Source organism: Schistocerca cancellata, chromosome 1 (genome assembly GCF_023864275.1).
Source record: "Schistocerca cancellata isolate TAMUIC-IGC-003103 chromosome 1, iqSchCanc2.1, whole genome shotgun sequence".
Lineage (NCBI taxonomy): Eukaryota > Metazoa > Arthropoda > Insecta > Orthoptera > Acrididae > Schistocerca > Schistocerca cancellata.
This window is the reverse complement of record NC_064626.1, coordinates 72,254,468-72,278,219: the sequence shown is the minus strand read 5'-3', so window position 1 is coordinate 72,278,219 and position 23,752 is coordinate 72,254,468. Positions and strand designations below refer to the sequence as shown.

General features: G+C 45.6%; 1 protein-coding gene and 1 pseudogene across 2 annotated transcripts in view; one reads left to right on the top strand and one right to left on the bottom strand.

The window, feature by feature from the left end:
• The window catches only part of LOC126165243 (protein-tyrosine sulfotransferase-like), a 1,037,382-nt gene that overhangs the window by 456,843 nt on the left and 556,787 nt on the right, over nucleotides 1-23,752 (top strand). The window contains exon 3 of one of the 2 annotated variants that reach the window (XM_049920304.1): nucleotides 12,802-12,837. The gene's annotated coding sequence lies outside the window, so the exon portion shown is untranslated. Of the gene's footprint in view, nucleotides 1-12,801; nucleotides 12,851-23,752 lie in introns of both variants that reach the window. The other variant, XM_049920303.1, reaches the window with a different exon arrangement.
• On the bottom strand, nucleotides 13,816-13,933 carry LOC126098409 (5S ribosomal RNA; annotated as a pseudogene).

Genomic DNA, 23,752 nt, shown 5'->3' with positions numbered 1-23,752 from the left:
GGTCCTTCAAGAAGGAACCATCCCGTGCAGACTTCCTCCGTCCCTCGACCTCCCAGCCTTCGACCGGTACTTCCACCAAACGTCCTTCCAAAAAGGCGCATAGGAAGCACAGTTCTCCTTCTCCGCCACGGCGCATCTCTTCTCCTGCGCCACCCAGCGGTTGCCGCCCCAGGCCGTCATCCGTTTCGCCTGGCCGCACCGCCGGTAGCCGTACATCTGGCCGTTCACCGGCGGAGGAAGCTCCCCCTCCCGGCCATCCTCCCGAGATGGCCGATGACCCTATAGACCCCATGGACGATGACTGTCCGCCTACTGATAGCGGCGGCAGTGCTCGCTCGAAGCCAGGCCCTAAGCGGCCTTCGAGGTGACCCCTTCTCTCATCTTCCTTTTCTTACGATGGCACTTATTCACTGGAATATTCGCAGCATTCGCTCCAACCGAGAGGACTTGAAGTTGCTGCTCCGCTTGCATCGTCCGCTCGTCGTAGCCCTCCAGGAAACGAAGCTACGCCCATGCGATCACATTGCCTTGGCACACTACACCTCTGTGCGTTTTGACCTACCCCCTATGGTAGGAATCCCAGCTCATGGAGGGGTTATGTTGCTGGTCCGGAATGATATTTACTACGATCCCATCACATTGCACACCGGCCTGCAGGCAGTCGCCATCCGCATTACTCTCCACACTTTTACGTTTTCCTTTTGTACCGTTTACACTCCCTCGTCATCTGCCGTTACCAGGGCAGACATGATGCAACTTATTGCTCAGCTACCTGCACCGTTTTTGTTAACTGGAGACTTCAATGCCCACCATCCCCTTTGGGGTTCTCCAGCCTCCTGCCCGAGGGGCTCCTTGTTAGCAGACCTTTTCAACCAGCTCAATCTTGTCTGCCTTAATACTGGCGCCCCTACTTTTCTTTCGGACACATCTCATACCTATTCCCATTTAGACCTCTCTATATGTACTCCCCAACTTGCACGCCGGTTTGAGTGGTATGCACTTGCTGATACATATTCGAGCGACCACTTCCCGTATGTTATCCATCTCCTGCAGCATACTCCCTCTCCGTGCTCCTCTAGTTGGACCATCTCCAAGGCAGACTGGGGGCTCTTTTCTTCCAGGGCGACCTTTCAGGATCAAACCTTCACAAGCTGCGATCGTCAGGTCGCACACCTCACGGAAGTCATTCTCGCTGCTGCTGAATATTCCATCCCTCACCCTACTTCTTCTCCACGTCGCGTACCGGTCCCCTGGTGGACCGCAGCATGTAGAGACGCTTTACGTGCTCGTCGACGTGCTTTACGCACCTTTAAACGCCACCCTACAGTGGCGAATTGTATTAATTATAAACGATTACGTGCTCAGTGTCGTCGTATTATTAACGAAAGCAAGAAAGCCAGCTGGGCTGCTTTCACAAGCACCTTCAACAGTTTTACCCCTTCTTCTGTTGTCTGGGGTAGCCTGCGCCGGCTATCAGGCACTAAGGTCCACTCCCCAGTTTCTGGCTTGAAGGTCGCGAGTGAAGTCCTTGTGGCCCCTGAGGCTGTCTCCAATGCCTTCGGCCGCTTTTTCGCCGAGGTTTCGAGCTCCGCTCATTACCACCCTGCCTTCCTCCCCCGCAAACAGGCAGAGGAGGCTAGGCCACCTGACTTTTGCTCCTCGAATTGTGAAAGTTATAATGCCCCATTCACCATGCGGGAACTCGAAACCGCACTTGGCCGATCACGGTCCTCCGCTCCAGGGCCTGATTCTATTCATGTTCAGATGCTGAAGAACCTTTCTCCTGCGGGTAAAGGTTTTCTTCTTCGTACATACAATCGCATCTGGATTGAGGGACATGTTCCCGCATGCTGGCGCGAGTCTATTGTTGTCCCGATTCCTAAGCCGGGGAAGGACAAGCACTTGCCTTCCAGTTATCGACCTATCTCACTTACCAGCTGTGTCTGTAAAGTGATGGAGCGAATGGTTAACTCTCGATTGGTTTGGCTGCTTGAGTCTCGACGCCTACTTACCAATGTCCAATGTGGATTTCGTAGGCGCCGCTCTGCTGTTGACCATCTGGTTACCTTGTCGACCTTCATTATGAATAACTTCTTGCGGAAGCGCCCGACCGCGGCTGTGTTCTTTGATTTGGAGAAGGCTTACGACACCTGTTGGAGGGCGGGCATTCTCCGCACCATGCATACATGGGGCCTTCGCGGTCGCCTCCCTCTTTTTATTCGTTCCTTTTTAATGGATCGACAGTTCAGGGTACGTGTGGGTTCTGTCCTGTCCGACACCTTTCGCCAGGAGAATGGGGTGCCACAGGGCTCAGTTTTGAGCGTCGCTCTGTTCGCCATCGCGATCAATCCAATAATGGATTGCCTCCCAGCTGATGTATCAGGCTCCCTTTTTGTGGACGATTTTACCATCTATTGCAGCGCGCAGCGTACACGTGTCCTGGAGCGCTGTCTTCAGCGTTCTCTTGACCGTCTTTACTCCTGGAGTGTCGCCAATGGCTTCCGTTTTTCTGCCGAGAAGACGGTCTGTATTAACTTCTGGCGCTACAAAGAGTTTCTCCCACCGTCCTTACGACTTGGTCCCGTTGCTCTCCCAATCGTGGAGACAACCAAATTTTTAGGTCTTACCTTTGACAGGAAACTTAGCTGGTCTCCACATGTGTCATATTTGGCCGCCCGTTGTACCCGTTCTTTAAATGTCCTCCGTGTTCTCAGTGGTATGTCGTGGGGTGCGGATCGAACCGTCCTACTTCGTCTATATCGGTCGATCGTCCGCTCCAAGCTGGATTATGGGAGCTTCGTATACTCCTCTGCACGGCCATCCATCTTACGCCGCCTCAACTCCATACAACATCGGGGTTTACGACTTGCGATCGGAGCATTTTATACCAGTCCCGTAGAGAGTCTTCATGCTGACGCTGGCGAATTGCCACTCACCTACCGGCGCGATATACTGCTTTGTCGGTATGCCTGTCGGTTACTTTCAATGCCCGACCATCCGTCTTATCGTTCCTTTTTTGACGACTCTCTCGACCGTCAATACGGGTTGTATGTCTCTGCCCTGCTACCCCCTGGAGTTCGCTTTCGTCGCCTCCTTCAACACCTTAATTTTTCACTCCCTGCAACCTTTCGAGTGGGCGAGAGCCACACGCCACCTTGGCTCCAGGCTCAGGTCCGCGTTCACCTTGACCTCAGCTCGCTCCCAAAAGAGGTCACCCCCAGTTCGGTCTACCACTCCCGTTTTTTGGAACTTCGTTCGAAGTTCATCAACATGACTTTCATTTATACAGATGGCTCTAAGACCAATGACGGGGTCGGGTGCTCCTTTATAGTCGGGGCACAAAGTTTCCAATACCGGCTCCATGATCATTGTTCGGTCTTCACAGCTGAGCTCTTTGCCCTCTACCAGGCTGTTCTTTACATCTGCCGCCACCGACATTCTGCTTATGTCATCTGCTCAGATTCCCTGAGCGCCATCCAGAGCCTCAGTGATCCGTACCCGGTTCACCCTTTCGTACACCGGATCCAACGCTCTCTTCAGCGGCTGGTGGACGTCGGTCCGCCGGTTAGCTTTATGTGGATTCCTGGTCATGTCGGTATCCCTGGGAACGAAGCTGCAGATGCCGCGGCCAAGGCTGCGGTCCTCCAGCCTCGGACAGCTTCTTGTTGTGTCCCTTCGTCCGATTTTAGCAGGGTCATTTGTCGGCGCGTTGTGTCGCTGTGGCATGCCGATTGGGCTGCACTTACCGACAACAAGCTTCGGGCCTTAAAACCTCTTCCCGTGGCTTGGACGTCCTCCTCACGCCCTTCTCGGCGGGAGGAGGTCGTTTTAGCAAGGTTAAGGATTGGACACTGCCGGTTCAGCCATCGCCATCTGCTGACGGCTGCGCCGGCGCCGTTCTGCCCATGTGGGCACTTGCTGACAGTTAGACACATTTTAATGTCCTGTCCCGATCTTAACCAACTGCGCCTCGATCTTAACCTGCCTAATACTTTCGATGCCGTTTTAGCGGATGACCCACGAGCAGCTGCTCGTGTTCTTTGTTTTATCAATTTGACAAACCTCGCTAAGGACATTTGATGTTGTTTTTTAATCCTATGCCTGTCAGTCTCTTTTAGCGTGTTTTCCCTTTTAGTTGTTGTCCACTTGTGCCTCGCGGTGCATTTTTAGAGTAGTCAGGGCGCTAATGACCATTGAAGTTGTGCGCCCTAAAACCACAAAAAAAAAAAAAAATCATAAGGTAAGGAATGAGGAGGTTCTGCGCAGAATCGTAGAGGAAAGGAATATGTGCAAAACACTGACAAGGATAAGGGACAAGATGGTAGGACATCTGTTAAGACATGAGGGAATGACTTCCATGGTACTAGAGGGAGCTGCAGAGGGCAAAAACTTCAGAGGAAGACAGAGATTGGAATATATCCAGCAAATAATTGAGGACGTTGGTTGCAGGTGCTACTCAGAGATGAAGAGGTTAGCACAGGAAAGGAATTCGTGGCGGGCCGCGTCAAACCAGCCAGAAGGCTGATGACAAAAAAAGACAATGTAAGTAATACTGATTACGAACTAATGATGTTAGTACTGGCAGTATTTTTACTTCTGCTGCTGTCGCTGCCACTAACAGTGATAATAATAATGATAATAATAATAATAATAATTCTACACTCCTGGAAATTGAAATAAGAACACCGTGAATTCATTGTCCCAGGAAGGGGAAACTTTATTGACACATTCCTGGGGTCAGATACATCACATGATCACACTGACAGAACCACAGGCACATAGACACAGGCAACAGAGCATGCACAATGTCGGCACTAGTACAGTGTATATCCACCTTTCGCAGCAATGCAGGCTGCTATTCTCCCATGGAGACGATCGTAGAGATGCTGGATGTAGTCCTGTGGAACGGCTTGCCATGCCATTTCCACCTGGTGCCTCCGTTGGACCAGCGTTCGTGCTGGACGTGCAGACCGCGTGAGACGACGCTTCATCCAGTCCCAAACATGCTCAATGGGGGACAGATCCGGAGATCTTGCTGGCCAGGGTAGTTGACTTACACCTTCTAGAGCACGTTGGGTGGCACGGGATACATGCGGACGTGCATTGTCCTGTTGGAACAGCAAGTTCCCTTGCCGGTCTAGGAATGGTAGAACGATGGGTTCGATGACGGTTTGGATGTACCGTGCACTATTCAGTGTCCCCTCGACGATCACCAGTGGTGTACGGCCAGTGTAGGAGATCGCTCCCCACACCATGATGCCGGGTGTTGGCCCTGTGTGCCTCGGTCGTATGCAGTCCTGATTGTGGCGCTCACCTGCACGGCGCCAAACACGCATACGACCATCATTGGCACCAAGGCAGAAGCGACTCTCATCGCTGAAGACGACACGTCTCCATTCGTCCCTCCATTCACGCCTGTCGCGACACCACTGGAGGCGGGCTGCACGATGTTGGGGCGTGAGCGGAAGACGGCCTAACGGTGTGCGGGACCGTAGCCCAGCTTCATGGAGACGGTTGCGAATGGTCCTCGCCGATACCCCAGGAGCAACAGTGTCCCTAATTTGCTGGGAAGTGGCGGTGCGGTCCCCTACGGCACTGCGTAGGATCCTACGGTCTTGGCGTGCATCCGTGCGTCGCTGCGGTCCGGTCCCAGGTCGACGGGCACGTGCACCTTCCGCCGACCACTGGCGACAACATCGATGTACTGTGGAGACCTCACGCCCCACGTGTTGAGCAATTCGGCGGTACGTCCACCCGGCCTCCCGCATGCCCACTATACGCCCTCGCTCAAAGTGCGTCAGCTGCACATACGGTTCACGTCCACGCTGTCGCGGCATGCTACCAGTGTTAAAGACTGCGATGGAGCTCCGTATGCCACGGCAAACTGGCTGACACTGACGGCGGCGGTGCACAAATGCTGCGCAGCTAGCGCCATTCGACGGCCAACACCGCGGTTCCTGGTGTGTCCGCTGTGCCGTGCGTGTGATCATTGCTTGTACAGCCCTCTCGCAGTGTCCGGAGCAAGTATGGTGGGTCTGACACACCGGTGTCAATGTGTTCTTTTTTCCATTTCCAGGAGTGTATATGAATGCATGGTGTCTCTTCTTCTGAACATGTCCGAAAGAACAGACAGCTCGCATTCATATAATTGATAAGTCTAGCTGGGCAGTGGATCCACCATCTTCAGTGCGAATGCACAAATACGTCCGACCTCCTGTGGGAATCTCTTGAGTATAATGGACAGGTGGCGCTCGGTGGGAGTGTGCATCGGCCTTCAGGCGTACCGGGGTAGTGTGTGCAGTTACGTCGACACGTGCCCCGGATGACGCAGTGGTTACGGCACCCGCCTGGGGCCCTATTCTGTATCGTTCGTACCGATCGGTGTAGTAGGTTAGTCTCGGTAGTGACGTCATTTTCGGTTCTTTATCGAAATATCCTATTCAGTAAGATTCTGAGACTTGGCACCGAACGGTCCTCCCACCGATTTTACGACAATTGTACCGAGTGGTTTTGGATTTCGGTCTGGCCCTGTCGATCGGTGAGCTGTGGTTTATGTAAACCTATAATTCGTTATTTTAAACATATTTAGCGGTTTTAGCTTTGGATTTAGTGATTGTGTTACTAAAGAATCACCAGAGGACGCATCCGGTTGGAAAGTGAGTTCGTAATAGACTATTTTCCGTTGTTAGAAATATAGTTAGGTTAGCTTGTTACTGTGAATGATTACATCCAAAAAACGTTTTCGCTCAATATTCTCTCAAAATACGTGTTATTTTTATGCAAATAAGAGTTTAAACATAATGAAATATGAAGACACCAGCTCTGCTTACGTATATCATGAATGTGAACTGACGTTTCTAGTGCCTTTGTGTACTTTTTCCCACAAATGGGTTAGTTAGTAACTATCGAAACGTGTTTACAACTTTCAAGTAACAATGGAAAGCAATTATGTGAAGACTGATATTGGAAACCTTTCACTCTATCACGCATTTATGACTTAAGCAGCATCGTTTGACAACGAAGTCAGCCTACGTTCCTCTACTACAAGAATTGAGCTCTGCATGTCTGTTGTTAGGCGTGGCCAAGTGGATAGCGCGTGTGAATGCGATACGACGGTCACGGGTTCGCGCATGGGTGGATGCAAAAAAAAAAATTTTCCTCTTCATATATGCAACACGTTCTGAGACATTGTTATTCGTGTAATTAAGATTTTTCTGCAATATTCGTTATTACTTACATGTAAGAGTGCACTTCCTCAGTAATGGTTCAAATGGTTCTGAGCGGTATGGGACTTAACATCTGAGGTCATCAGTCCCCTAGAACTTAGAACTACTTAAACCTAACTAGCCTAAGGACATCACACACATCCATGCCCGAGGCAGGATTCGAACCTGCGACCGTAGCGGTCGCGCGGCTCCAGACTGAAGCGCCCAGAACCGCTCGGCCACACCGGCCGGCTCCTCAGTAATGATTTCGTCATTTCTGTGTGTTTAAAATACGAAATATGAAATTGCTCTGGGTGAAAAAACCGACAGTGACCTTTATATTTTTTCTTGTCATAAATAATTCACCATTTTTTCCGAATATGTAGCGATTGCAGAGTATGGGATTAGACAGGAAATTAAGAGAACAACTTAATTTACTGGGAATGTAACTAGCAGCAGTCATCTTTATAATCTTGCTTGTCACAAGTATTTATCTGCGATCGAGTCCTCAACCACAGTAGACAGAGATGAAGATCTGTGCTGCAATATTTTTAGACTGCATATACGAAACATTTTCATTCATGAGATGCATGTTATAAACTTCGACGAACTGCAGAAGCTCTCGAAAATGTGTTGTTAGTGTTGTTTTTTTTTTTTTTTCCAAGTCGTTGGCGCATCATATAGAGAAGTGGGCTACTTAATCATTTGGATTCGTCGGAGCGTGTTACAACCACATTCTGTTTATTTCTTATTCTTTGAGACACTCAGAATCTATTTGTCGGGTGTTTTTATAAATGTGTTAGTAGAATGTGGTACTGTACACTATTCCTAACTCATTTTCCGAAACGTAAAATCCAAAACACGATGTCAGTGTGATTGAGAATAAGATGACATAATGCGGCCTTTACGACAATCTGCAGAATACAGTCAAATACGCTATCGTTATTATGCATGCATGGAAACATGCGGTCAGAGAAACTGTAAAAAATTTTTATGCGTTTCAAAAAAATCTGGTTCAAATGGTAGGTATGACGTCATTCCATTTCATATCCTTACCTACTTATTGTTACTCCTAGTACAGTTCACTGATTCGAACTGTGACTGTCGTAGGATAGTACGGTTCCTCGTTTTGTGAAACACATAATTTCACACTCACAAACACTTAAGGCAGGTTGCCGTAACATAAATAGCATAACATACAAGGGTAATCCCAAGAGTAAGGTCTCCTATTTTTTTTATAAGGACATGGATCAGTTTATTTCTACAATGGTTTGTATCAGTTTACAGCTTGAACATTTAACTATTTTTCGACATAATCACCATTTCTGTCGATGCATTTTTGTAGACACTGTGGCAGTTTTTGTACGCCCGTCATACCATCTCGCCGCCATGCTGTTCAGAAAGGTATCAACCTCTTCTTTCACCTCGTCGTCGGAGCTGAATCGCTTTCCGGCCAAATGTTCTTTTAACCTAGGGAACAGGTGATAGTCACTGGGCGCCAAGTCAGGACTATAGGGTGGGTGGGTGATTACATTCCACTGAAACTGTTGCAGGAGAACAACGGTTTGCTGAGCAATGTGTGAGCGAGCGTTGTCATGGAGAATGTGTACGCCCTTGCTCTACGTTCCTCTTCTCCGGTTCTGAATTTCCCGTTTGAGTTTTTTCAGAGTCTCACAGTACCTGTCAGCGTTAATTGTGGTCCCAGCGATTCAGCTCCGACGACGAGGTGAAAGAGGAGATTCATAACTTTCTGAACAGCATGGCGGCGAGCTGGTATGACATGGGCATAAAAAAAAAATGCCACAGCGTCTACAAAAATGCATCGACAGAAATGGTGATTATGTCGAAAAATAACTAAATGTTCAAGCTGTAAACTGATGTAAACCATTGTAGAAATAAACTGATCTATGCACTTATAAAAAAAAAGGAGACCTTACTTTTGAGATTCCCCTCATATATCACACGGAAAAGGTGTACAAAAGTAAGTGATGGGTGTACATTTTTTTCCCCTCCAATTCGATGAAATGACTGAACTTTATTAAACACTAGAGTCTGACAGTCCTAATATTGGTTATACGCTATGAAATATTAATTTTCTGCTTCAGTCGCTGTTTATACACTCCTGGAAATGGAAAAAAGAACCATTGACACCGGTGTGTCAGACCCACCATACTTGCTCCGGACACTGCGAGAGGGCTGTACAAGCAATGATCACACGCACGGCACAGCGGACACACCAGGAACCGCGGTGTTGCCCGTCGAATGGCGCTAGCTGCGCAGCATTTGTGCACCGCCGCCGTCAGTGTCAGCCAGTTTGCCGTGGCATACGGAGCTCCATCGCAGTCTTTAACACTGGTAGCATGCCGCGACAGCGTGGACGTGAACCGTATGTGCAGTTGACGGACTTTGAGCGAGGGCGTATAGTGGGCATGCGGGAGGCCGGGTGGACGTACCGCCGAATTGCTCAACACGTGGGGCGTGAGGTCTCCACAGTACATCGATGTTGTCGCCAGTGGTCGGCGGAAGGTGTACGTGCCCGTCGACCTGGGGCCGGACCGCAGCGACGCACGGATGCACGCCACGACCGTAGGATCCTACGCAGTGTCGTAGGGGACCGCACCGCCACTTCCCAGCAAATTAGGGACACTGTTGCTCCTGGGGTATCGGCGAGGACCATTCGCAACCGTCTCCGTGAAGCTGGGCTACGGTCCCGCACACCGTTAGGCCGTCTTCCGCTCACGCCCCAACATCGTGCAGCCCGCCTCCAGTGGTGTCGCGACAGGCGTGAATGGAGGGACGAATGGAGACGTGTCGTCTTCAGCGATGAGAATCGCTTCTGCCTTGGTGCCAATGATGGTCGTATGCGTGTTTGGCGCCGTGCAGGTGAGCGCCACAATCAGGACTGCATACGACCGAGGCACACAGGGCCAACACCCGGCAACATGGTGTGGGGAGCGATCTCCTACACTGGCCGTACACCACTGGTGATCGTCGAGGGGACACTGAATAGTGCACGGTACATCCAAACCGTCATCGAACCCATCGTTCTACCATTCCTAGACCGGCAAGGGAACTTGCTGTTCCAACAGGACAATGCACGTCCGCATGTATCCCGAGCCACCCAACGTGCTCTAGAAGGTGTAAGTCAACTACCCTGGCCAGCAAGATCTCCGGATCTGTCGCCCATTGAGCATGTTTGTGACTGGATGAAGCGTCGTCTCACGCGGTCTGCACGTCCAGCACGAACGCTGGTCCAACTGAGGCGCCAGGTGGAAATGGCATGGCAAGGCGTTCCACAGGACTACATCCAGCATCTCTACGATCGTCTCCATGGGAGAATAGCAGCCTGCATTGCTGCGAAAGGTGGATATACACTGTACTAGTGCCGACATTGTGCATGCTCTGTTGCCTGCGTCTATGTGCCTGTGGTTCTGTCAGTGTGATCATGTGATGTATCTGACCCCAGGAACGTGTCAATAAAGTTTCCCCTTCCTGGGACAATGAATTCACGGTGTTCTTGTTTCAATTTCCAGGAGTGTATTAATGTTAACTACGCGTTTCGATGCTTCTGCTGTCATATCACCTTGCGGGTTCCGTTAGTTTAACATCGCTGAGTTTAGTTGCCGCAAGGACATATGACGTGTTTTCGAGACACGGATGCGGCAAGTTGACAGCCCACCGTAGTGTCATTTTGTTGTATGCCAACGACATTTATGATTTCCTTGTAATGAGACAGTTACATAACATAACCTGGGAATGATCGTGAATTTAATGTATTTCCTAATACAGGAATGTTCTCACTTTACACTCCAATGTACGATGTGTTTTATTACCGGCACGCTTGCTTCATTGCACTGTGTAACCTTATAGCTCTTGGAGAATAATCGTTCTAACCTTACATCAGGAATATGTGTGCAGTGAGCATTCGGATACGCTGAACTTTATTTATTTATTTAGTCGCCATCGTAAAAGACATTGCCTACAATGCCACGTGACTGTGGAATGGAGTAAATAAACGATTGCCCACAAGCGTTATACGGATTTTGGATGCTATTACATCGCTACTGCAGACAGACACCGTTCAAAAATACCATGCGTTTCGTACACTCGGTTCGTAGGCATCTCAGCAATTTGTAGTAGCCATCTGGAATGAATTATGCTTAAATCTTTGAAGAGATAAACGCAAGGGCATTTCGCTGCTTGCGACAAGAGTCAAGATTTCGCCAAGTTTTGCTGTAGAGAAAGAAGGGATAGCCACCGCTGTGTTTCACGTTTTGCACTTCGCTTCCTCATATTTCAGAGTCTCTGATTTGATCAATCATGCAGCGGCACTTCCGATGTGGTTTCCAAGTACGTCAGAGTCACAGTTTGCTGAAAAATTTCGAATTGGGATATAAGACATGCAGCCAATTTTTGGGGAGGAAATTCTTCTATTTTTACTTTGTGGTACAATCTTTTTTAATCTCCGTTCATCATAAGGTAAACTAAGATATTTATCGCACATAATCATTCTCGATGTCATAGGTACTAGTAGTAATTTCATATTGTGACTACTTCAAAATAATCGCAGTGGCTTGCAGATGTGTACAGTCCAAGAGTAACGTTTAAGTCTGTTCTATACAGTGTGTCCAAGTAGGAATGGCCAGTATCAGGGATACGACAGGAACGAGACATTCGAAGCAGAAGGTTTGGTGAACATGGGTTCTAGAATGCATAACTTGAGTACTGTGAGCACTTGTTCAGTGGAAGAAATGTGTTCCACAGTGGTGAAGATGATGATGACGTGTTCATAGCTCTTAAAGCAATGCGCTTTAGAGCCCGTCTTAACTAGATTTTTTTTCTTTTGCTCTATACTACCATCTCTCAGAATATGGAAAGGAAAGAGCTTGCAGTCGAAGAGGTCTGTTTTATAGTGTCGAAGGTGAACAAGTGATCATAGCTCTTAAGATATTTACTGTACTCTTCTGCTTCGAATGATGTTTCGTGTCATATCCTGAATATTGACCATTCCTGCAGGGACGCCCAATATAAATATGTGCAGGGAAAAGTTGCTCTAAATATGTAGACATTCAATCGATTGACTGGCAGCGCACTACCGAATTTATGTGGCATTTGTCTCGTAAACTTATGGCTATTTCACCATGTCTCGATGTTTTCTAACACATAAAGCGCCTCTTACCAGTATGATAGCCATAATTACACCTTTGTGGTACTTGGTATGAAAAGTAACTGTTCCTACTTTGACGTATTTTGATCTGAAACCGTGGCAAGAAAGATTATTGACAATTGTTGTTAGTAATTACAAAACGTCTAAAAACAGTGTCATGTTTACATTTTGATCTTAGCGCAAAATGTAAGCAACAGTGTCGTACAAAAGACAAGTAATAATCCCAGTTTGACGTTAGCGACTTGTGCAGCATACTTTACTTAATCTTTACAAGCATCTGCTGTGTGGCTCTGACGAGGGGAGAGAGAGAGAGAGAGAGAGAGAGAGAGAGAGAGAGAAAGGGGGGGGGGGGAATTGTGTGAAGTAGCCACAATATTTTTCTGGTATTACTACTCAGGAATGAATCATAAAAATATCGTTCTGTTGCAGGTGATGTTGATTCGCCCACAGCGTACAACGGCACTGGTGCGTCTGAAACGTAAGTTCTGCGGCTGCTTCAAAAAACCTGTACATCTAGTTGTGGTAACGGCAGCGCATAGGTCTGCTATCGACTGCGAGGGCTACTAGCTTTTATATTTACAGGACATCGCCTCGTGGTTTTTTCACTGGCCAACTTCGGATACTATTAGCGTCCGTAGAGTCTCGAGATGGTCGTAAAGATACATTTTTATGCCAGGAAAATACACGATCAGAAGAAGAAGTGACTTAGCACTGACTACAAAGGCATAATTTAAATGGCTTATTTTGAAGTAAGCTTCTGACTGAAGAAACAAAAAAGTTCCATACGTTCTTATAACTTTGCTGCATTTAGCAGCGTGACTAATTTACGTGACGTTTATCTCATAGCGATATAATCTGTATATCTCAATAGAAAAACTGCACGAATATTCTGCTTCTTATGCCAAGGGTCTTGGAGTTCTGCCAGACCGTAGCTTTGTAGCCAGTGTCAGTCTTCATATGCCGTGCCGTCCTCCCCATTGTCCATAAATTCCCTTCCTTCGCTAACGGTGCCCCTCAGATACCAGTAAAATGCTCCCTCTCCTCATTCCGTGCATTATACAGGGTGATTTTGCTTAATGGGGACGAATCGCAGGGGACGATCCATGCGAAGATAAAAAGCAAAAAAAGGTCATAAGAACACATGGCCGGAAACGCGTTCCAAGGGAGGTATAGCCACATGAAGTTGCAGACAAAAGATTTTTGATAGTGTAGGGTTCAGCGGCTGAAAGCAATATGAGAACACGCCAGCACTCCGTCTTCAGGTCACGAGTGGCCTACCGGTAGCATCCGACCGCCGTGTCATCCTCAGTGGAGGATGCGGATAGGAGGGGCGTGTGGTCAGCACACCGCTCTCCCGGTCGTTATGATTCTTGACCGAAGCCGCTACTATTCGGTCGAGTAGCTCCTCAATTGGCATCACGAGGCTGAGTGCACCCCGAAAAATGGCAACAGCGCGTAGCGGCCTGTATGGTCACCCATCCAAGTGCCGACCATGCCCGACAGCGCTTAACTTCGGTGATCTCACGGGAACCGGTGCATCCACTGCGGCAAGGCCGTTGCCTACAACACGCCAGGCAAGTTGGAATTTTCTCTTTGTAGAGTAAAATGCCGTATTTTCGGATAGCTAAGAATCTAAATGTATGGTTGGTTAAAAATCATCCGAAAGCTTCCGAAAACGCCTGACGTATGTAAAACATAATAAATTTTGGTTATATATTACCTTTTATAGCGAAAATCGACAGATAAAATTTTAATAATTTATGGAAAAAAAACTTGTGAACTTTGGAGAGTGTACTAAAAGGGTGCGCAATTTCAGATATTGTGGTTCTTAATTTCGGATAGGGATATTCGTAAGGAAAAATCAAAATTGCATGCCTATAGGATTATTGTTTAGTTACAAAAATTTATGTTGAGATATTCCAATATTAAAACAGTAATGATGCACTTACAGCTACATTGAGGCTATCATTTTCAGTTTTCACATTTGTACGTCTTCCAGCTATGTTTCTCAGTCCCAGCACACAGTTCATGTACCCGTCGCAAACATCCTAAACATATTATCCAGTCTTCTCCAGATACGTCTTCCCGGTAAGACAGAATAACAGAAGCATTCGTGATCTGCGCGGTCGCGGTCTTCATCATCTGTCGTGACAAGGGAAACAGAACTTACGGAATCCTCAGCAGGTGATAACTCACATGCCAATTTTCTTTGTTGCCTACTCATTTTAGCCACCTTTGTGTCCTTCTGGCTAGCCTCTTGGCTGCTTTGATGTTTTCCCATTTTTGAAGATTCTCCTCTAGGCGCTTCAGTCTGGGACCGCGCGACCGCTACGGTCGCAGGTTCGAATCCTGCCTCGGGCATGGATGTGTGTGATGTCCTTAGGTTAGTTAGGTTTAAGTAAGTTTGAGCAATTTGAACCATTTTTTGAAGATTCTCCCAGTTCTTCTAAACTTGCACTCCTGCATTTCAGCTTGTCTTGAGCTGAAGGCACTTCCTAAAGCACATTTTATTCCCGTCCTAGAGCCCAGTTTCTCTTTCAAGTTTCTTATCTTTACGTTACCTAAAACCGTAGATTTTGGCACTTGAAATGCTTTGGACGCCTTTGAAAATCCCATTTCTTTATTTCTAATGGTTTCCATTCTTTCGTCGTATTGTTATTTTCCCAACATTTTCTTTTCATCCCAGCCGTCTCCCGAAAAGAAATAAAAAGCGAAATCTACACTATGTGATTAAAGGTATGCGGACACAGGGATGAAAATGACTTATAAGTTCGTGGCGCCCTCCATCAGTAATGCTGGAATTCAGTATGGTGTTGCCTCACCCTTTACCTTGTTGACAGCTTCCACTCTCGCAGGCATACGTTCAATCAGATGCTGGAAGGTTTCTTGGGGAATGGCAGCCCATTCTTCACGGAGTGCTGCGCTGAGGAGAGGTATCGCTGTCGGTCGTTGAGGCTCAGCACGAAGTCGGCGTTACGAAACATCCCAAAGGTGTTCTGTAGAACTCAGGTCAGGACTCTGTGTAGGCCAGTCCATTACAGGGATGCTATTGTCGTGTAACCACTCCGCCACAGACCGTGCATTATGAAAAGTTGCTCGATCGTGTTGGAAGATGCAATCGCCATCCCCGAGTTGCTCTTCAACAGTGGGAAGCAAGAAGGTGCTTAAAACATCATTGTAGGTGCTGTGATAGAGCCACGCAAAACAACAAAGGGTGCAAGCCCCCTCCATGAAAAACACGCCCACACCATAACACCACCGCCTCCGAATGTTACTGCTGGCACTACACACGCTGGCAGATGAGTTTCACCGGGCATTCGCCATACCCACACGCTGCCATCGAATCGCCACATTCTGTACCGTCATTCGTCACTCCACAAAATGTCTTTCCACTGTTCAATCGTCCATTGTTTACCCTCATTACACCAAGCGAGGCGTCGTTTGGCATTTACCGGAGTGATATGTGGCTGATGAGCAGCCGCTCGACCATGAAATCCAAGTTTTCTCACCTCCCGCCTAACTGTCATAGTACTTGCAGCGGATCCTGATGCAGTTTGGAATTCTTGTGTGATGGTCTGGATAGATGTCTGCCTATTACTCAATACGACCTCCTTCAACTGTCTGGGGTGTCTTGTCAGTCAGCAGACAAGGTCGGCCTGTACGCTTTTGTGCTGTACGAAATTCGGTGCCCTGACAATACCGAGATTAGGCACGTGTACCATTTGAAAAAGTTGGCTGAGCTTCGGAAACATGTAATGAATTTTTATTTTTAGAAGCTACTCATAAGTTGCATTAAGAGGCTCCGGAAAGGCTCAAAATCATGAAATGTTCAATTTTTACTTTTTTGCGTTTTCTGAATCTGCAGACTATTACCTTTTAATAGATATATAATTTATTCAATTCCGAAGACTACAACTATTTTTAAATATTTTTTGAAATGTGTTCTACATGGGTGTGACCCACTGTGGCGCTGTTAAACTGCTGTCAAATGGTGTTATTATTAACCAATTATTAATAATAATTATTAATAATTATAATTATAATTATTATTAATAATTATTATTAATAATAATTATTATTAATAATAATTAATAATAATAATAATAATAATAATAATAACTAAACTGTTGAAAAAGTGTATTCACGGAAAAACTCAAAACCCCAATGAAAGTGTAAATAGTGTTATATGGTCGAGAATCCCCAAGACTGAATTTGTTGGAATAGAAACACTTCACTTTGGTGTGTATGATGCTGTTGCGACTTTCAATGATGGCAACATTGTAAGGTGCAAGGTATTTAGAAATATGGGAATGAAGATAGGTTCTAACATGGTACGAGCGATGCTTGCTTTAGACAAGGAACGCCTTCGGGCTGCAGACAGGGCTGTAAAGAGTCTAGAAATACGAGCAAGAGTAAACAGGAGGAGGAACAAGAGGAAGCTGGAGGAGGAGTTTGCAGAGGATGAAGATAATCCATCCTATGGACCTGGAATGCACTAAAAAGTTAATCCAATCTTTGTTGCTCGATTCCCAAAACTTTTATTTTCTCATACTAATTACATGTTTTCTAAGGATCTTCCAAACATATTTGTTTCAAACTTTCAGTAAATGTTACACAGTACCTTCTGCATAATTTAACACAGCCTTTTTCCAAAAAACTGTATATTTTTGAATACATAAATAAAAAATTGCAAAAAAAATGTTGTGAATTTTCCTTACAATTGAAAAAAAATCATCTTTAATAACTGAACTAAAATTTTGTAAAATCCCTGTGTTAAGTTGTAGCCCATATTCCAATAAATAATCTGTAAAAAGTTCAACTTCCTACCTCAAATACTTTGTGAGGAAAGATGTAATTTATAAGCGTTATTTTAACATTGCAACTATGGGGCGTTCCGGAGCCCTTTAAGTATATCACTAATAAATAAGACTACAATACCAAAGTACTTACCGAGATCCTTACATTGTGTCTACAAAATAATAGATTCAAATGTAAGAGATGAAGAAAAAAATCAACTACGAGCACAAAAGGCGACTGATGCGCTTAGCAGTTAGGAGGACACAAAAACTGCGGAAGCACAAGGATTTCAGCTAGTTCTCGCATCGGCAGCGCTGCCCCAGGGAGCAAACACCCACCTGTCCGGAATGAGGGCCACCATCCGAATATAGGTCTAAAATGGCTCTGAGCACTATGGGACTTAACATCTGTGGTCATCAGTCCCCTAGAACTTAGAACTACTTAAACCTAACTAACCTAAGGACATCACACACATCCATGCCTGAGGCAGGATTCGAAGCTGCGGCCGTAGCGGTCACGCGGTTCTAGACTGAAGCGCCTAGAACCGCACGGCCACAGCGGCCGGCTAAATGCAGATATGCCTCGCCTGTAAAGCGTTGTCGGAAGATGACTGTTCTCACGTAGCGGTCGACCCACCCTTACGTTAAGGCTGAAGTGGTGCTGATAATTCGCAGCCACCATACCTTGGGGAATCTTCGTAGCCTACAGGTGGGAGTTGTGGAGGTGCCGATACCGCCCCTCAGAAAGATGACCTCATTTATGAGTTGGATGTATGACAGAAATCTTAGCAGCCTGGTCATCAAACCGTCGCCACGGCGTAGAGGTAGCAGTTATCACAGAAACAGCCGGTTTTCGTTTTTTTTTTCAACGCCAGTTTAACCGGACTATTAAGACTTAACATTGTAACCGGTTTCCGAAATAACCGATTTTTTTGTTTCTATTATTTCGTATAATGAACGTTGAAATCGAACGAAGACTGAAAAACTTTGACTGCCTTAGTTGTAAGATGCATGGAATCAAAATATTAAGTTAAATAGGTAAATAAAAGAAAATTAGTCCATGCACCGTTCGCTGCTTTTCTGGGAAAAGTGATATGTGGTAGCCTGCTACAAGAAATCACCAGTATTTTCCTATCGATTCTAATTCTTTGAAACTCCGCTCATAAATCATGTTGCAATCGGGAATCACATCACTGTTTGGACATTCAGGATAGTTAGTGCTAAAGAGTGGAAACTGTGGTTGAACTGTATTTTTCGTGTTAATTTGTTCGTTTTCAAGGGCTGCAAGCAGATGAAAGCATATTATGTAGAAAAAGGCACATCAGCTGATTTCTATTTTTGTTGTACGTATGAATGAAACGTTAAGTCTTAAGTTTTCTCCCTATATTATCTCACAAGTTTCTTGTGGCTCCTCCCGTTTTTAATCTTTTAAAGCAAATGGAGCGTAGTGCTTCATTGATATCGCACTTCGTAAAATACTTCCAGACTAGGGGTGGTGCCATTCTGTTACGCAATCGATGTCCGACGACGCCAGTGTGAAACTACCATATAGACTGGGTGAGGCAAGTCCTAGGACTGTTGATATTTTTAAAAATATCGGCAATCCGATACATCGTGTTTTAAATAAGCATCCTTAAGTGTTCTCGATATATTGGATAACGTATCGATATATCGACATATCGACGAAGTATTATCGACATACGTGCTTATAAAAACATAGGTTGCACATTGTAAATATAGATTCGCTTTTAGAGCTTTGTATTTAAGTACTGATTTATTATCAGATATTCTGTACATAAACAAGCTAGCTGTCTGCCTATCCCCCTTATAGCGAGAATTGAAAGGAAAACGATTCACGTTTACGGTTGGCGATAACCACTTTTCTGACAATGGTAACTGCACGTAAGTGAAGCAATGAGGTTTCCAACGGGTCCGCCGTTCGGTTTCGTCACGTATCGGATTTCTTCCGAACACTTCATGTAGACTTCCCTGTTGTTGTTGTTGGTTTTTTTTTTTTCCAACGCCAGGGATGTAGCAGTTCTACTGTCAGAATTGCGTGGTGAAGCTAACCGTTGCATTTTTTTTTTTTTTTTGGCAGCGCCGAGTTACGATTACGTCTGCATTTTCCCTTACACGTCTCCACCCACTGCAAAGACCAGTCTTGTCGTTTAGATCTTTGTTCATCATTTTCAGTAACTGATTTTGAAGAATGCCGCTCGAAGAAATAGTACACTAGTAGTGCAGACTACTTCTTTTGTGCCACATATACTTACTTCATACAGTCAAAAGAGAAAGACTGGACTTTATGTAAGGTCAAAAAGTAGTAAGACTCCTTTATACAGTGGAAAGAAAATTATGTGCCACTACTAGTTCAGAAGAACCACTCCAAATATTTACGGAAAAAATAATATAAAATAGAAATATCGTCACTTAATGTTGCCAGTTTGACGTCTATACAGGGTAGTCCATTGATAATGACTGAGCCAAATATCTCAGGAAATAAGCATCAAACGAAAAAACCACAAAGAACGAAACTCGTCTAGCTAGAAGGGGAAAACCATATGGCGCTACGGATGGCTCGCTAGATGGCGCTGTCATAGGTCGAACGGATATCAAAGGCGTTCTTTAAATAGGAATCCACATTTTTTATTACATATTCATGTGGTACGTAAAGAAATAGGAATGTTTTAGTTGGACCATTTTTTTCGCTTTGTGGTAGATGGCGCTGTAATAGTCACAAACGCATAAGTACGTGATATCACGTAACATTCCGCCAGTGCGGACGGTATTTGCTTCGCGATACATTACCCGTGTTAGAATGGACCGTTTACCAATTGCGGAAAAGGTCGATATCATGTTGATGTGTGGCTATTGTGATCAAAATTCCCATTGGGCGTGTGCTATGTATGCTGCTCGGTATCCTGGACGACATCATCCAAGTGTCCGGACCGTTCGCCGGATAGTTACGTTATTTAAGGAAACAGGGAATGTTCAGCCATATGTGAAACATCAACCACGACCTGCAACAAATGATGATGCCCAATTAGGTGTTTTAGAAGTTTTCGCGGCTAATCCGCACATCAGTAGCAGACAAATTGGCGAGAATCGGGAATCTCAGAAACGTCGGTGTTGAGAATGCCATATCATCATCGATTGCACCCGTACCATATTTCTATGCATCAGGAATTGCATGGCGACAACTTTGAACGTCATGTACAGTTCTGCCACTGGGCACAAAAGAAATTACGGGACGAAGACAGATTTTTCCACACGTTCTATTTAGCGACGAAGCGTCGTTCACCAACAGCGGTAACGCAAACCGGCATAATATGCACTATTGTGCAACTGAAAATCCACGATGGCTGCGACAAGTGGAACATCAGCGACCTTGACGGGTTGATGTATGTTGCGGCATTATGGAAGGAAGGGTAATTGGCCCCCATTTTATCGATGGCTATCTAAATGGTGCAACGTATGCTGATTTCCTACGTAATGTTCTACCGATGTTAGTACAAGATGTTTCACTGCATGACAGAATGGCGATGTACTTCCAACATGGTGGATGTCCGTCACATAGCTCGCGTGCGGTTGAAGCGGTATTAAATAGCATATTTCATGACAGGTGAATTGGTCGTCGAGGCACCATACCATGGCCCGCACGTTCACCGGATCTGACGACCCCGGATTTCTTTCTGTGGAGAAAGTTGAAGGATATTTGCTATCGTGATCCACCGACAACGCTTGAGAACATGCGACAGCGCATTGTCAATGCATGTGCGAACATTACGGAAGGCGAACTACTCGCTGTTGAGAGGAATGTCGTGACACGTATTACCAAATGCATTGAGGTTGTCGGTCATAATTTTGATCATTTATTGCATTAATGTGGTATTTACAGGTAATCACGCTGTAACAGCATGCGTTTGCGTTCTCAGAAATGATAAGTTCACAAAGGTATATGAATCACATTGGAACAACCGAAATAAAATGTTCAAACGTACCTACGTCCTGTATTTTAATTTAAAAAGCCTACCTGTTACCAACTGTTCGTCTAAAATAGCGGCCATATGTTTGTGACTATTACAGCGCCATCTATCACGAAGCGAAAAAAATGGTCCAACTAAAACATTCATATTTCTTTACGTACTATACGAATATTTTACAAGAAATGGGTGTTCCTATTTAAAAAAACGCAGTTGATATCCGTTTGACCTATGGCAGCGCCATCTAGCAGGTCAACCGTAGCGCCATCTGGTTTCTCCCTTCAAGCTAGACGAGTTTCGTTCTTTGTAGTTTTTTCGTTTGACGCTTATTTCGTGAGATATTTGGCCCGGACACGATCAGTGGAGCACCCTGTATATCGGTGCAAAACAGTATCACCGATATGCAATATCTTTTCGTAGAAGTACTGATCTGTCGATATTTTATCAACAGCCATAGCAAGTTATGTATACTGCATGCACACGCATACCATCTAAGAGACGCCGCCACATGATAACAGGTACATCATTCTCTTGGCATTGCTGTATTAGCTTTTATGCCCCGTGTTTGTCGCTCGTTTCTGTCGTCATTGTTGTTAAAATAGCACGATTCGCTTTTCCTGTTTCCTATCATAAAGCAGTATTACGAATTTTACGAATAAAAATTTCTCTTTCTTTAAAAAAGGATTATTTGAAAACCAAACATTTTAGCGTTGCTGCTACAGCTGATTGATCTTTCAGTTCTTTTCATCCAGTTATTAGTATAAAGTAAAACCAACTGTTGTAATGGAGACCAAACAAATTCTGAAAAACACTATTACTCAGAATGAATTACCTGTATCGGTTTTAACCTGTCTGTTTTCCCCATCCCTACCCCGGAGGCAAGACCGTAAGTGATGCCTATACGCGTTGTATGTGATACTGATAGTAGTTCTTGTCATGAAGAATGTTCCGTATGGTCGTCTGGCTTAGCCCATGCTGGGGGGCTAGCTGCCTGGTGCTGATACCGAAGCCTCTGTCAAAGATCATATCTCCACCTTCAAGTGGATGTACCTCCCTTGGAACACATTTCCGGCCATATGACCCTTTTTTGCTCAAGGGTCGTTTCTTGCAGTTTGTCCCCGTTGAGCAATATCACCCCTCTATAGAATCGAAAACGTATTTCATAAAGACGCACAATATCTGGCGTAACCTTTCCACATTTATTATTCCCAGTTATAAAACCGAGCACGGTGGTGCAGTGGTGAGATGGTGGACTCCTATGGGCTAGGACAGCGGTTCCTGATCTCGCTGGCCATCCATATTCAGCTTTCCCGCTATTTCTCTACATCGCTTAAGTCAGTTAAGCCAAATGTCGGGATGGTTCTTTTGAAAAGGGCCCACCACTTTGGTGTATTAATGGTTCTAGGAAAACTTCGAAGATGATTTCTTCAAGAATTTTTGAGAGTTGCATTGATCTACTTTTGGCGACCGATATTTGAACATCTCATACCATATAATGATATAATCTAAAATATTATGTTTATACAATATAAAAAACACAAAAATTCGATTGCTGTGTGGTCTCGTACTCAGCGCTACATCGAAAAAAAAGTATGGGATAGTGTGGGTTTATCAGCATATTACAAAGTACATTCTAGTTCAAAATTTCTAAAAACAAAGAGAAATATTCGTTATTTATCGAAGCCATTCTGAAACCTACCGGGAGCTTGCAGAAACAAAAACAAGTGATGCAAAGAAAGCACTTGGTGTACACTATACGCTACGATCAGGCCCAACAAATTTACAGAATCCCCTAGTAAAAAGTAAAAGTTGGATGTAGCAGATTTTCCATATAAAGACTGAGGAGACTGAATAGTTGAAGGCAAATACCGCAGTGTTTCCCTGAAGATGCATACGACCAATTCCCTTGCCTTTTCTGTATATAGACTGAAGCGGCGAGTGAAAAATTTGCACCGAGGCCGGAAATGGAACGCGGCTCTCCTGCTTATTGGGCAGGTGCTTTAGCCACTAGGCCACCTTGGCATAGGGGTTCACCCAACTGCACAGAATATACGCCTCCCTCTTCGATCCCAACTCTCTGCCGTCAAGCAGACCGACGCGGCAGTGAGAATTTGGATTGGGGAGGGAGGCGTATATTCTGTGCAGTTGGGTGAACCGCTATGCCAAGGTGGCCTAGTGGCTAAATAAGCAGGAGAGCCGCGTTCCATTTCCGGCCTCGGTGCAAATTTTTCACTCGCAGCATATATATATATAGGGCTATTACAAATGATGGAAGCGATTTCATAAATTCATTGTAGCTCCATTCATTGACATATGGTCACGACACACTACAGATACGTAGAAAAACTCATAAAGTTTTGTTCGGCTGAAGCCGCACATCAGATTTCTGCCGCCAGAGCGCTCGAGAGCGCAGTGAGACAAAATGGCGACAGGAGCCGAGAAAGCGTATGTCGTGCTTGAAATGCACTCACATCAGTCAGTCATAACAGTGCAACGACACTTCAGGACGAAGTTCAACATTCTGCTAACTCCATTTGGCGATGGTATGCGCAGTTTAAAGCTTCTGGATGCCTCTGTAAGGGGAAATCAACGGGTCGGCCT